We start from the raw sequence: 12,515 nt of genomic DNA, 5'->3' as shown, positions 1-12,515 counted from the left end.
GTAACTGCTCCCAGAACCAACCACCATCTATGATTTTAGTTGTGCTTCTTTTGGCATAAAATAATATGTTTATAAAGCTGTATGTTTACTTTAAAATTTTAAAAACCATCTACTGATTTATTACTGTGGCACAGCTATTCACTTACTCCCTTATTTCCCAGCAGAATTCCTATATTTCTTCCTATACAAGATGCCATTCTTTATAACATGTACCATTAATTATGAGTCACTACAAAAGAACAAAAGTGCTCCTGATGAAACTGTGACCCAATACTTTACCATGTTAACTGTAAGATGCAGTCTGATTTTCAATGTGTAGAAAATACATGCATTTTACAATATATGAATTAGGGGACACATGATTTCGTTTTTGTTTTTTGCCATTGAATAGAATAATTTATTAAGTCAATAAAATTCAAATCAGAATTTCAGCAGAAGTTTCTGGCAAACATGAGAAACTCATCAATCAAAGAGCCACTAGTTGCTAAGACAATTCTAGAAAGGTTAAAGAAGTGGGGTTCAACCTCTTTGAAAAGAATTGCAAAGTCACAGTAATTAAAACACACTGTCTATATTCCAAACAAAATGAACCCAAAGAGACCCACACCAAAGCACATCATTATTTAGGTCTTTTGCCCATTTTTAAATTGGATCATTTGTGTGTGTTTTTGTTGAGTTGTATAAGTTCTTTACATATTTTGGAAACTAAAACCTCATCAGATGTATCATTGGAGAGAGAATATGTTCTCCCATACAGTGGGTTCCCTTTTCATTTTGAGCATGGTTTCTTTTGCTGTGCAGAAACTTTTTAGTTTGATCTAGTACCTACATCATAGGTTTGTTATTGAGCAATGAGTGACAAAATCCATCTAAACATGTTAGTACAGCACCTGGGACATAAGAGCTGCTCTGTAAACATCAGTGATAATTATGTTGATACTGTTATTAGTAGTAGTATTTGACTTAGCTTGGGTTCCTCCAGAGGCAGCTTTTGAGACCAGGGTTAGAGAACAAATGGTTTATTTGGAAAGCGATCCTAGGAAACACTGGTTAAGGAGAGAGAAAGTGAGAAATGGAAGGAAAGATGCTAATAGAGCAAGCATGTCCAACTTGCGGTCAGTGGGCTGCATACCTCGTTTAAATAACTGATATGCTTGCAATAGAGGGTCAGTAATCAAGCCAGTGACCATTGTGGGCAACAAGAACTTAATCCCATGGGGGGCACTCAGGGACTACCAATTGTCCCACCTGAGGGCGAGACAGTGGAGGTATTAGTCCCTGGGTGGGGGCTGCTTGCAGCATGGGGGAGGGGACAATAACATCTCGGAGAAGGACTAAACTATGTAAGTGGGATACTGGCATCTGTTACAGCATTATCATTATACGAGAGGCCCGATGAATGAAATTTGTGCAAGAGTAGGCCTTCCTTCTCCCAGCTGCCAACACCGGCTTCCCACTGGCACCTGAAACCCGGGCTTCCCTCACAGCCCCAGCTTCGTCCAAAAGGTAGTCCGGAAGGACGTCTGGCCTAATTAGCATATTATGCTTTTATTTTTATAGGTGGCTTCACCCCTAACATTGGGCAATCCACTCAACTCCCCTGAGCCTCCATTTTTCATCAGTAAATGGGGTGATAACATCTGCCTCTTAGATGTCACACTCACAAGAACCAGCAGTTAGGACTTCAACAGTCAGAGCAGAAATAATGGGGCTTCATCCTCCAACCTTCTGAAAAGCATAAAGCCACTTATGTTCATTTGAAAAAACAAAATGAAGTTATTCAATACTTTTAGTTTGTGAATACTCATTTTTTAATGGACTTAGAGAATAAGAAAACAGCTAATTATACTAGTTACCTTTGGGGAAGCTAAAAAAGTAATGGGTGTGAGAGTAGAAGACAGATAAGTTCAACTTTTATCTCTATTATTTTATCTTTTTTAAAAATGAGGAAGCAAATAAATCATGATGTCAATAGTCTATTTTGGATAATGGGTGTACAGTGTTTATAATATTCTCTGGAGGCCCTTGCTGGATAGGGTTAGTTGGAGCATGGTCTGAATGAGTTCAGTCTCTGGTCAGGGCACATGCAAAAAGCAACCAATGAGTTAATGGATGAATGGAGCAGCAAATTGATGTTTCTCTCTCTCCACTACCATCTCAGATGGTGGACCACAAACCCACTCTCCTGCCAATTTGGCCCTCTGGCCATTACCTTCTGACCCTGAGCACTACTCTCCACCTCTTAAAGCTTGGGAATTACTTCTGAAAAATGACTTCCACTGAGGCAAGAAGGCATCTGCTGTGACCAGTAAAATATATTAATGGTTATATGTATATTCTCATTCACTGTGAATCTCTCATGGAAAGAGCAGAATTGAAAACTTTCAGACATCGTGAATTCTGATTGAATCCCTGATCAGATCAATATGCACATTATTTTGACTATGTTAGTATTGCTCACAATGTACTATAATGACATTTCTGCTCTTGTACATCTCCTTCTTTGGAGTTAATAATTGCCTTGCTTATTTCATTGTGTAGTTTTTGGGTATTTGTGAGTAATTTGCCCAAGTTCTCCTCAGTGTGAGGAACACATTGGCACTCTCTCAGTTGTGTTCCTCCCATGGGGATGTCCTCCAGGAGCTTTTTTCTTGCTGGACCTCGGGGTTGGTTTGTCCATAGCCCGCTGCAGTCACCATCTCAGTTTCCTTTCAGCATCCCCTGGGAATTCTCATTCCTTCTCTCCTGTGCTGGATTCTCCTATGTTGGAGCTGCTATCTTTCTCTAGCTTAATTCCTGTTTTGTTTTTGTAATTGATTTTTTTTTTTTTTAGAGAGAGTAAGGAAGAAGGAGGGAGAGAAAGAAACATCCATGTGCTAGACATTGATGGCTGCCTCCTACTGGGGATCGAGCTTGCAACCTGGGCAGATGTCCTGACAGGAATCAAACTGGAAATGCTTCGGTGCATGGGAGAATGCCCAACAACTGAGCCACACCTGCCAGGGCTAATTCCTGGTTTTGTTGAGCACATCCTCCAGTAGCTTTCTTTGAAAGGGCTCATGGCAGGTCCATGTTTGGAGACCTTGTAAACATCTTTATTCTGCTCTTGCACGCGATAGTTATTATGGATTGAGAACTTTGAGAATAATTTCTTTTTATGTTAGAGGCTTCCCTCCAATATCTGGTGATTTACGGCTGGCTTAGAGTGATGTGTGTGTGACACACTTGTTGATCAATGGGAACCCACTGTTGGTAATTCTGAAGTGATCTAGATGTTTCATTGGGGGATGCTGCTTAAGCCAGTATCTGTATGTCTTTTCCTTTGGACCAGTCAGCTTATCTAGAGAGGAAATCATTTCATCTTAAGCCTCACTGCTGGCATTCTGGGAGCCAAGAGGGTGAAGGAGACAATGTCTCAGTCCAAACTGCATACTGTCACTTAATCCTGTTTTGGCAGCTTGTCACATACCAGTTTTCAATTGTCCAGATCAGCTCTGATTTGACTCTCTCTCCTAGGGCGGGGCAGGGGCAGTGGCCTGGCTGCACAGGTGTAGAAAGAAGAGTGGGAGTCTTATTGTTTCTGGTACAAATATTCAATACACCTGCATCTCTGCACAGAGGGAACCAATTTCTATTTGTTCCTAAGGTTCTGTGGTGTGGCTGGTTTGCCTCTTACAGGCTTCTCTCACCCCATTCCTATGGGCTCACATTTTGGCTTTATCTTCTCTGTTAAATTAATTACCTCTCATTCACCTGCTTTTGTAGACTCCAGAATAACATTGACTTTTTTTTTTTTTTTTTTTTTTTTTTTTTTTTTTTTTTTTTTTTTGTCTGCTATTGTCTTTGTTCCTGTTTTCTTTTTGTCCTTATAGTTCCAGACTGTGGTGTGCTGATAAATGTTTGACAAGCAGGTTTTGTAGGAAGGAGGGAGACTTGATCTATAGCAGTCCAATTTCTGTGGTGCAAATATTCCTACTTTGGCTAATTTCAAGCTACCAGAAGGACATTACTGAACATACAAATGAGAAGCACATCATTAAATAATATTTCCACCCGGAGATAGTAAAAATATAAGCATTAAACATAAATAACCTCAAAAGAATATTATATCCCTAGTTGATTTGGGTCAGTGGTAGGGTGTTGGCTTGTGGACCGAAGGGTCCTGGGTTCTTTTCCAGTCAAGGGCATATGCCTGGATGTGGGCTCAGTCCCCAGTGAGGGGTGTGCAGGAGGCAGCCAATCAGTGATTCTCTCTCATCATTGATGTTTCTATCTCTCTCTCACTCTCCCTTCCTCTCTGAAATCAATACAAATATTTAAAAAATAAAATAAACTGTCTACAGATTTATTTTAAAAAAGAATATTATGAAGTGACAAGTTTTAAGAATTGATTATCTTTGTTTGTAATATAATTTTTATAATTGTAAGCTTATATAATTTAGTTTTTGAAATAATTATATTTAACAGCTGACTTGAACAGTTCCTAAAATTTAACAATAATTTCTCATAAGCTTAGAAAAGCTGGTCCTAGTATACCTTTAAGTTAATGCCTTTTAATTATTTGTCATCTTAGTATATATATATATATATATTTTTAAAAACTTATTTTTAACTTGCTGCTCTATAGCATCTACAACTACCTTTCTTCATATATTGAGATATTTTTTCCTGCAGTTTTATTCAGATATAATTGACATATTACTCATATATTGTTATCACAATGCTAATCTATCCCCATTTGCATTTTCTAACTATTAACTTTCAAACTGTGGTGACAAAAGGATGATACCTCAGTGGAATGAGGCGATGCTTGTTTTGAAGAGTTGATAGAAAAGTTAAAAGAAAATGTGGTGTGGGTAGGTAATCAGTTACCACGGGTAGTCCTTGGAAAAAAGTGATTGGGCCTGAGGTTTTACTAAGACAAGGCTGTAACTGGGCAAACGTTTCTGTTCTGATTTAATCTGTTTTTAAGAAGATGATTTAGTGCAGTGGTCGGCAAACCCATTAGTCAACAGAGCCAAATATCAACAGTACTGCGATTGAAATTTCTTTTGAGAGCCAAATTTTTTAAACTTAAACATCTTCTAACACCACTTCTTCAAAGTAGACTTGCTCAGGCCGTGGTATTTTGTGGAAGCACCACACTCAAGGGGCCAAAGTGCCAAATGTGGTTCACAAGCCACAGTTTGCCCGACCACGGATTTAGTGTCTCTGTTTCTCTCAGTAGTTCTCTGAAGTGCCAGCCAATCTCTTTTCAAACACATGCTATGAAGGGCTAAGTGCTGAAGTTGAGCCTCCACAGAGCCTTTTATTAGCCCAGCTCAAAGCATTTGGGCAGCAGTGCCTCAGGAAGCCTTGTCACACCTCAGTGTGGGAGAAGGAGGGAAAGAGCATTCTCCCATTTTATTTATGGAAGAAGCAGAGGCCCTGAAGCATGTCAATAAGAGCTGAGCCTAGCTTGCTGTCAGCCAGCAAATCCAGTGTGTTTTCTCTTTGTGACAATAGGATCTTAGGCACTAATTCATATTTTGCTTCTATCTAGCTGGGTAAATGTGCAGTTTTATTATCTGAAATACCAAGGAGTTCTTTTAAGTCCTAAATTGTATGATTCTGGTTTTGATCATTGTTGACCCTTCCACACCTTTTTGTAAGCATAATTTAATAGTATTTTATTTACATTAATTCAACACAATTCCAGTCTGACTGTAGGAATAGGGAAGTGTTGACAAGAGCAGAAGATTGTACCATTCAGATACAAATAGAATACCAGATACTGTGATTTGGCCTCTATGTTGACCAGATCATAGAGCATTAATCATTGCCAAAACAGATAATAGTCTTTCTGAACATTGAATATATGCCAGATATGAAATTTAGTGCTTTATATGCATTATCTCATTACAATTATTTAACTCACAACATTTTGCAGTTGATCTAATATTATCCCTATTTTACAACTGAGGAGTGAAGCTTAGAGAGTCACAGTAAACACAGCTGGCCTCTTGGCTAGAGATTAGAGTTAGACCTGCCACCCAACAGAGCCCTAACTTAGGATATCCCCAGAAGAACCCTTTCTTTTCTGGTCACAGTCACTCAACTGTGAACCCAGCAAGGTAAGTTCCAAGGTCCACTGTTGTATGAGAAAGCTCTCCATAGGAGGAGAAAATGAGATACACACAGAGAGAAAAGCAGAGACAAAGATGGAGAGAAAGAATTCAAAGCCTCACCTCTAAGTCCCTTATTTAAGCTAGGTTGGGGCCACTGGGAGAGTTCCAGTCAATACAGAGTTGATACACCATGCTATCCTGCTAGTGGACATTACCATAGTTATCAGGATAGAGAGCCCACCATTGGACCCCTGGATTTATCCTGATCTATGTCAAATCTGTAAGCAGGTAAAGTTTCCCCACAATATAAGACTTCTACTTCTAAACACATGCTGTATCTCATCTGTAAAGTTCTCTATCTCTTGTTACGTGACTCAAGTTTCCCAATGCAAATATAGTAGTAGGTTGTGGTTATGTGATCATCTTAGGATTGATATGCATTAGTTGGTCTTCTGACCTCAAGAGGCAGGAGAAAAGTCATGGTCCTAGAAATACAAACAACACAATGAAACTATTGTGGGTCCCCAGCCTGCATAATTTCACAGGCTAGAATTTTATTATTATTACTTTTGATGTGGCAAGGGTTGAGTGCAACATCATAGAGTTGTAAATTTTTTGTTTTGCCCAACTGGGCTAGTAGGCTTACAATCATCCTCCTCCAACTCTTCATTCATTTATTCACAAATTTAGTAAATATACTTCTATAAGCCTTGAGGATATAAAACATTCTTACAGTAAAGTCACTAGAAGACTATAAAAGAGCACACTAATTCTTCTTCCTAAAATTCTACTCTCTTCATTACACTGATATTTTTGATGAATTTCCAGAATTTAGGGGAGAGTATATATAGATAGTCAGTCATACTTATTGTCAATAATTTAAAAGTGAGTTGGAGGCAAGGAAGGGAAAAGCAGTGTGGTGTTGGGGCAGGTGTGGGGAATTGGGCAGGCAGATGGCATGGCCTGCACTGTAGGGGCCAGAACCCGAGAAGTTGTGGTATGACATGTTTTGGAATGAAACAGGTGAAGGTGGTTTTGAGGGTTTATCACCCTGACGTTAGGTTTGAGGGACCACAATTCCTCTTACCTCCAGGCAACTGAGTAGTAAACTATATTTGGTCAAAGGTGCCTTGAGAATTATAACCAGAGTAAGACTCAGAGCAAGTCAGTGACAGAGGCACTCACATTACACATGGGCTCAGACAGATAAGAAATGCACATAGGGCCGAAGCCGGTTTGGCTCAGTGGTAGAGCGTCGGTCTGCGGACTAAAAGGTCCCGGGTTTGATTCCGGTCAAGGGCATGTACATTGGTTGCGGGCACATCCCCGTTGGGGGGTGTGCAGGAGGCAGCTGGTCGATGTTTCTCTCTCATCGATGTTTCTAGCTCTCTATCTCTCTCCCTTCCTCTCTGTAAAAAATCAATTAAAAAAAAAAAAAAAGAAATGCACATAGGCTCAGACATGGGAAAAACAACACCTTTTGAGGTGTGTAGTATCTGCATCTAAGCACAATAAATTGATAATCTTTTTTGAAATAGTTGGCAAGAAAATCTGAAAAAGCTTCTAGTAAAGCAAAGCATAATGAAATGGAAGTTCATTGTATAGGACCTGGTACCTTTAATTGAATGTCATTGGTAGCTCTTTATTTATATTATTGAAAGTAAAAAACAAAAGCAAAACAAAACAAAAAAAACCCCAAAACACTGGTTTTCAGGTCAGGTACTTTACCTTTACCTTTCTCTTGAATCACTCATTCAGGAAGCCAGCTGTCATGTTGCAAGGATACTCAGACAGTTGATGAAGAGGCTCCTGAGACAAGATACTGAAGTCTTTAGCCAATAATTGAGTGAGGCCACAACAATGATGTGAGTGCACCTGGGGAGGAATCCTTCTGCCTTCGTTTAGTCTCCAGATAACTGCTTGACTACAATCTCACAAGAGGCCCGAGCCAGAGCCATTCAGTGAAATTGCTCCAATATTTCCAACTGACAGAAACTGTGTTTGATCATGCATGCTTATTGTTTTAAGCTACTAAGCCTGAGGGATGTTTGTTATGCAGCACTAGGTAACTGATGCACTGAGAGAAAACCATCTCTGTTGCCTGCCAGCCTTACATTCCCTCTCATTACTTCTGCAGGAGGGGATGTCCAGTTTCCTGATTAAGGACAGGGACATTGTCACTTCTTTTGCTGTACACATGTTATTGGATATAGGGTGATAAGTACACATAAAATCTAGTAGAGGGTGCAGACAGCTCATTTTGTCCATGTCCAAACTGGATGGATTGTAGAAAACTATTTTTGTACCTATTTTAGAAACTGGCCTAAATAAGAAAAAACAAAAATAAAAAAGCAAAACACCAACTTTGTGTTTACTTATTACAAAAGCAATGATGTCTGTGGTGTAAAAAATGAAAAGTAATAGCTGAAACCAGTTTGGCTTGATGGATAGAGAGTCGGCCTGCAGACTGAAAGGTCCGAGGTTCGATTCTGGTCAAGGGCATGTACCTTGGTTGTGAGCACGTCCCCAGTACAGGGTGTGCAAGAGGCAGCTAATCGATGATTCTCTTTCATCGATGTTTCTAACTCTCTTCCTCTCTGTAAAAAAAATTCAATAAAATATATTTAAAAAACTAAAAGTAATAGAAATACTGTTAACAAGTGGAGTGTCTCCATATTTCTATCTATTTTCAAAAGTAGGTAATGTAATAAGTGCTATTTTGTGACTTGTTTCTTTTTTTTGTGTTGTTGTTGTTTTATACAAAAAAAAGACATTATTTAAGACCTTTATTAACAGGTGCTTACACTTTGTTGACTTTTTGAAAAAATCAAATTATAAACTTTCATTACAAATTAAAAATAAGATTCTTAAAAATCTCAACTTGACCTGAAACAATTTAAAAACCTTTAAAGCTGAATTGAGAAAAAACGGGCTCCCCCCCCCCCTTTAAAAACACAGTTTGTCATTACCAAAAAGAGATGTCTTTAGATAAAATAATAAAAACCCCATGCTGCGTACATAATGCAGATAGTTCTAGCTATCTGATCAACGGGCAAAAAGCAAACACCTCCAATCTTTTTGTTCATTTTTTACTGCTGGGATTTCATATTCTTGTTAGATGACTAAACCAGATGATGGTAGAGATGGTAAACTGGCTTTTTCCCCCCCTCAGCCCTGCCCTGCTCAGCTTGGGGAGCTGATGAATTTTCTGCTGGTGGATTGGCTTTTATGTCTTTGCCGTCTTGTGGTTATGGTTTCCTGGGTGTCTGCGTCAGTAATCAAAGTTGCCACATACCTACCTTGAGGTGGCTGCAGATCTTGGGTCTCATCTCCTTGATTTTCCTTATCTTCTTCCCTGCCGTCCTCTCTACGCTATCTTTGGCGGGGAGGGCCCCTGCGGAATCGTGGCCTATAGCCCCGAAACATATTCTGACTCAGTCTGCCTTGTTCTCCGCACCCTGGTTGTCAGCACCTCCATCCCTTATCCTTGCACAAGAGGGTTGGGATGCTGTGGTCCACGCCCATAGGTCTCTGCATGTAGGAAGGTGGGGACGGATGCCTGCAATAGGGCCGGTGCTGTGGGCCTGGCCTTCAGGAGCCCTCTAGGATCCCTCATTCTTTCCTCCACCTCACCATTTTGTAATTCCGCAGGTAATTGCGTGGAGGACCCCTGCCATGTGAAGAGCGTCTATAATGACTCCGTCTGCTGCAGTCACTGCTTGTTCTGGAACTCCCCCGCGGCCTGTAACATTTGCTGCCTCCGCACCCTTTTCTCCTTAACAACATCACCTTCCAGTCTCTCCATCTCCTGCACTGCGAAGGGACTTCCTGGGGTTATTTTTCTTTATGGCAGTCTGGTGAGCAGATATACCTACCTTGGTGTCATTCCTGTTGATGAAGCCATATCCGTTTCTTACATGGAACCATTTTACTGTCCCCCAAACCTTCCTTGCGATGACCTTCTTGTCCCTGCCGGCAGGTGAGGCCGCTGCTCCTGCAACCGCTGCTCCCTGCGCCGCTGCGGGGCCGGCCTGGTGTGGGCAGCGCTGAGGGCGGGGCTGCGGCGGCTGCTGGTCCAGGCCTCGCTCTCCTGGTTGCAGTGATGGTGCCTGGGGCGTTGTGGCTCCTCCGGGTTGTGGGGCTGCTCAGGGCTCTCTGGCGTCCGCTCTCTGCTCCTACTACCCATCAAACTGGACTTGCTTCTTTGTTAAATATATTGTGAGCCTGTTTATGTCAATATGTTATATTACCTACAATTATAATTTTAAAGGGTTGCATAGTTTCCCATTAAAAAGATGTCATAATTTCTAAGCCAATTCCTTGGACATAAGTTTATTTTTGTTTTTGCTATTATAAAAATGCTATACAGAATATGTTTGTAGCGAAATCTTTGTACCTATCATTGGCTCTCCTCCTTTAGGATAAATTATTAAAGTCGAATGGAACACATATATATTTTTGAGCTTTTCCTACAAATTACCTTCCAGAGAGGTCCTATTTATTAGTGAGTGTATATCCTCACACTCTTGCCATCACTGAGAAGTTATCCTTTCTCTTTCTGATTTGGTATTTAAATAGGAAACACAAGGACTTTTGAAGAAGTCACGCTAACCCAATGATCACTCAGTTGTAAGAGAATTGAAGAGATTAATTGAATTGGTCTCACCCCAGTTATGCTCAGAAGATGAGAAGAAGAATGTTGAAGTCGTATGTATGTGATCAGGATGTAACAAAGATGGTCATACATAAAATATTCATACCCGGGTTGGTGTGGTTCCGTTGATTGGAGCATTGCCCCATACGCCAAAAGGTTGCAGGTTGCCTTCAAGGTCAGGCACAAATCCGGTACACACCCAAGTTTCAAGTTCCAGACCGGTTGGGGTATGTGCGGGAAGCAACCTATTGATGTTTCTTTCTCTTTCCCTCTCTCAAATAAAAATACTTATATTCAAGCCCTTTGGTCCAGTAATTATACTTTTGGGAACTTAGCCTAAAGAAAACTTTCAGTGAAGGGAAAACACATATACACATGAAGAAAATTTATTGTACCATTTTTTATATTAGGAAAACGTTATAAACAATTCAACATATGGGAAATTATTTTAAAAATTGGGCTAGATAAATTTGATGGAATTTTATTCAATTGTTAAATTAGTAATTATAAAGATTATGTAGAAACATCTGAATGTTCATAATATAATGGTAAGTGCAAAAAGAAAGATATAGAATTTTTAGCATTTAAAATGATATGCTGGTTAAATCCACATAGATGAAGACTGGAAGGAAGTAGAAACTAAAAACTAAAAACGAAGTAGACACCTATATTTGAAATTTTTTCTTAAAGGTCATCATGCCATCACAATAAAGAGTAACAATTTTGAAAGAGGGTGAAGAGGTTTGTATAAAGAGGCAAGTGGATGTGCTAGAGGGTGGGCCATGGAAAATTCGTGGTTGGCCTGTTACGTAGGGTGGCCTGGCTGAACGTTGGAGAGAGTGAGTGAGGCGCTGGAGGCCAAGAGGCCTGGGCTTGGGGCCAGGCTCCACTTATCCCAGAAGTCTGAGCCCACTTCCTGCAGCTTAGTTTACAGGGCTGCAAACCTGATTGAATAAGGCCTCCTTGGGCTGTTGTTGGGGGAAGGGGACAGGAATGCAAGGAACCAGGTGTGCAGTAAGTGCTCTTGTATGCTGATGACTGTAAAAAGTGATGCTGTTATTTTTCTATCATCTTTTCTTCATTATCGATACTACACTGGAGAGAAGGAAATCCGGGGAAGCTGAAATATTGGCCAGTCTATTTCTGGCAAATGTAAAGCACACATTCTGCCAAGATAGAAGGGAGTGAGGGAATGAAAACTCCGTTCTCGGCTGGCCAGTCACTGAGCAGGCCTCGCAGCACCTCTACTGCCACTCTGTTAGTAACTTCTCTGTGCACCTGAAAAGCGTCACAGAACCACACTCTTCTACTGGGTGCCACAGGAGAAAAGTTATTCATGAAAAGATGATGGCCAGAAAAAAAATTTCGGAATACAGAGACTCTTCCATAAGATCGATCTCTGTGTTTTTTGTAAAAATCAGTTATATAATCTAATTTGGAAGACAAGAGTTGTTGCCTCTTTTTAAGCAGTAGTTGAAGTCAGCCCGGAAGAGCAAACCACACTGAATTTTGCTCTTTGACATCAACACAATTTGCCATTACGTTATGATTTCTAGAATCCCTGTGACAGGGAAAACGCAGAGGGTGAAGGGAAAATGGCCCAACTTATACTCAGCTGAGACACCCAATAGCCACCCAATGCAAAGAGAGCTGTGACCTGCAGAAGTTGGCAGGGTGTCTCTTTGACCACAGGTCAGAAGCCCAGGACAATTTATCAACTATATACACCCCCCTTTTTTTTTTAGGGGGAAAAA

General features: G+C 40.4%; 1 pseudogene; it reads right to left on the bottom strand.

Moving 5' to 3' along the window:
• Nucleotides 1-9,229: 9,229 nt before the first annotated feature.
• On the bottom strand, nucleotides 9,230-10,907 carry LOC118729574 (annotated as a pseudogene).
• Nucleotides 10,908-12,515: the final 1,608 nt, after the last annotated feature.

Source organism: Pipistrellus kuhlii, unplaced genomic scaffold, assembly GCF_014108245.1.
Source record: "Pipistrellus kuhlii isolate mPipKuh1 unplaced genomic scaffold, mPipKuh1.p scaffold_m20_p_3, whole genome shotgun sequence".
Taxonomy (NCBI): domain Eukaryota; kingdom Metazoa; phylum Chordata; class Mammalia; order Chiroptera; family Vespertilionidae; genus Pipistrellus; species Pipistrellus kuhlii.
The sequence above is the reverse complement of the archived record's forward strand: the minus strand, read 5'-3'. Positions and strand labels throughout refer to the sequence as shown.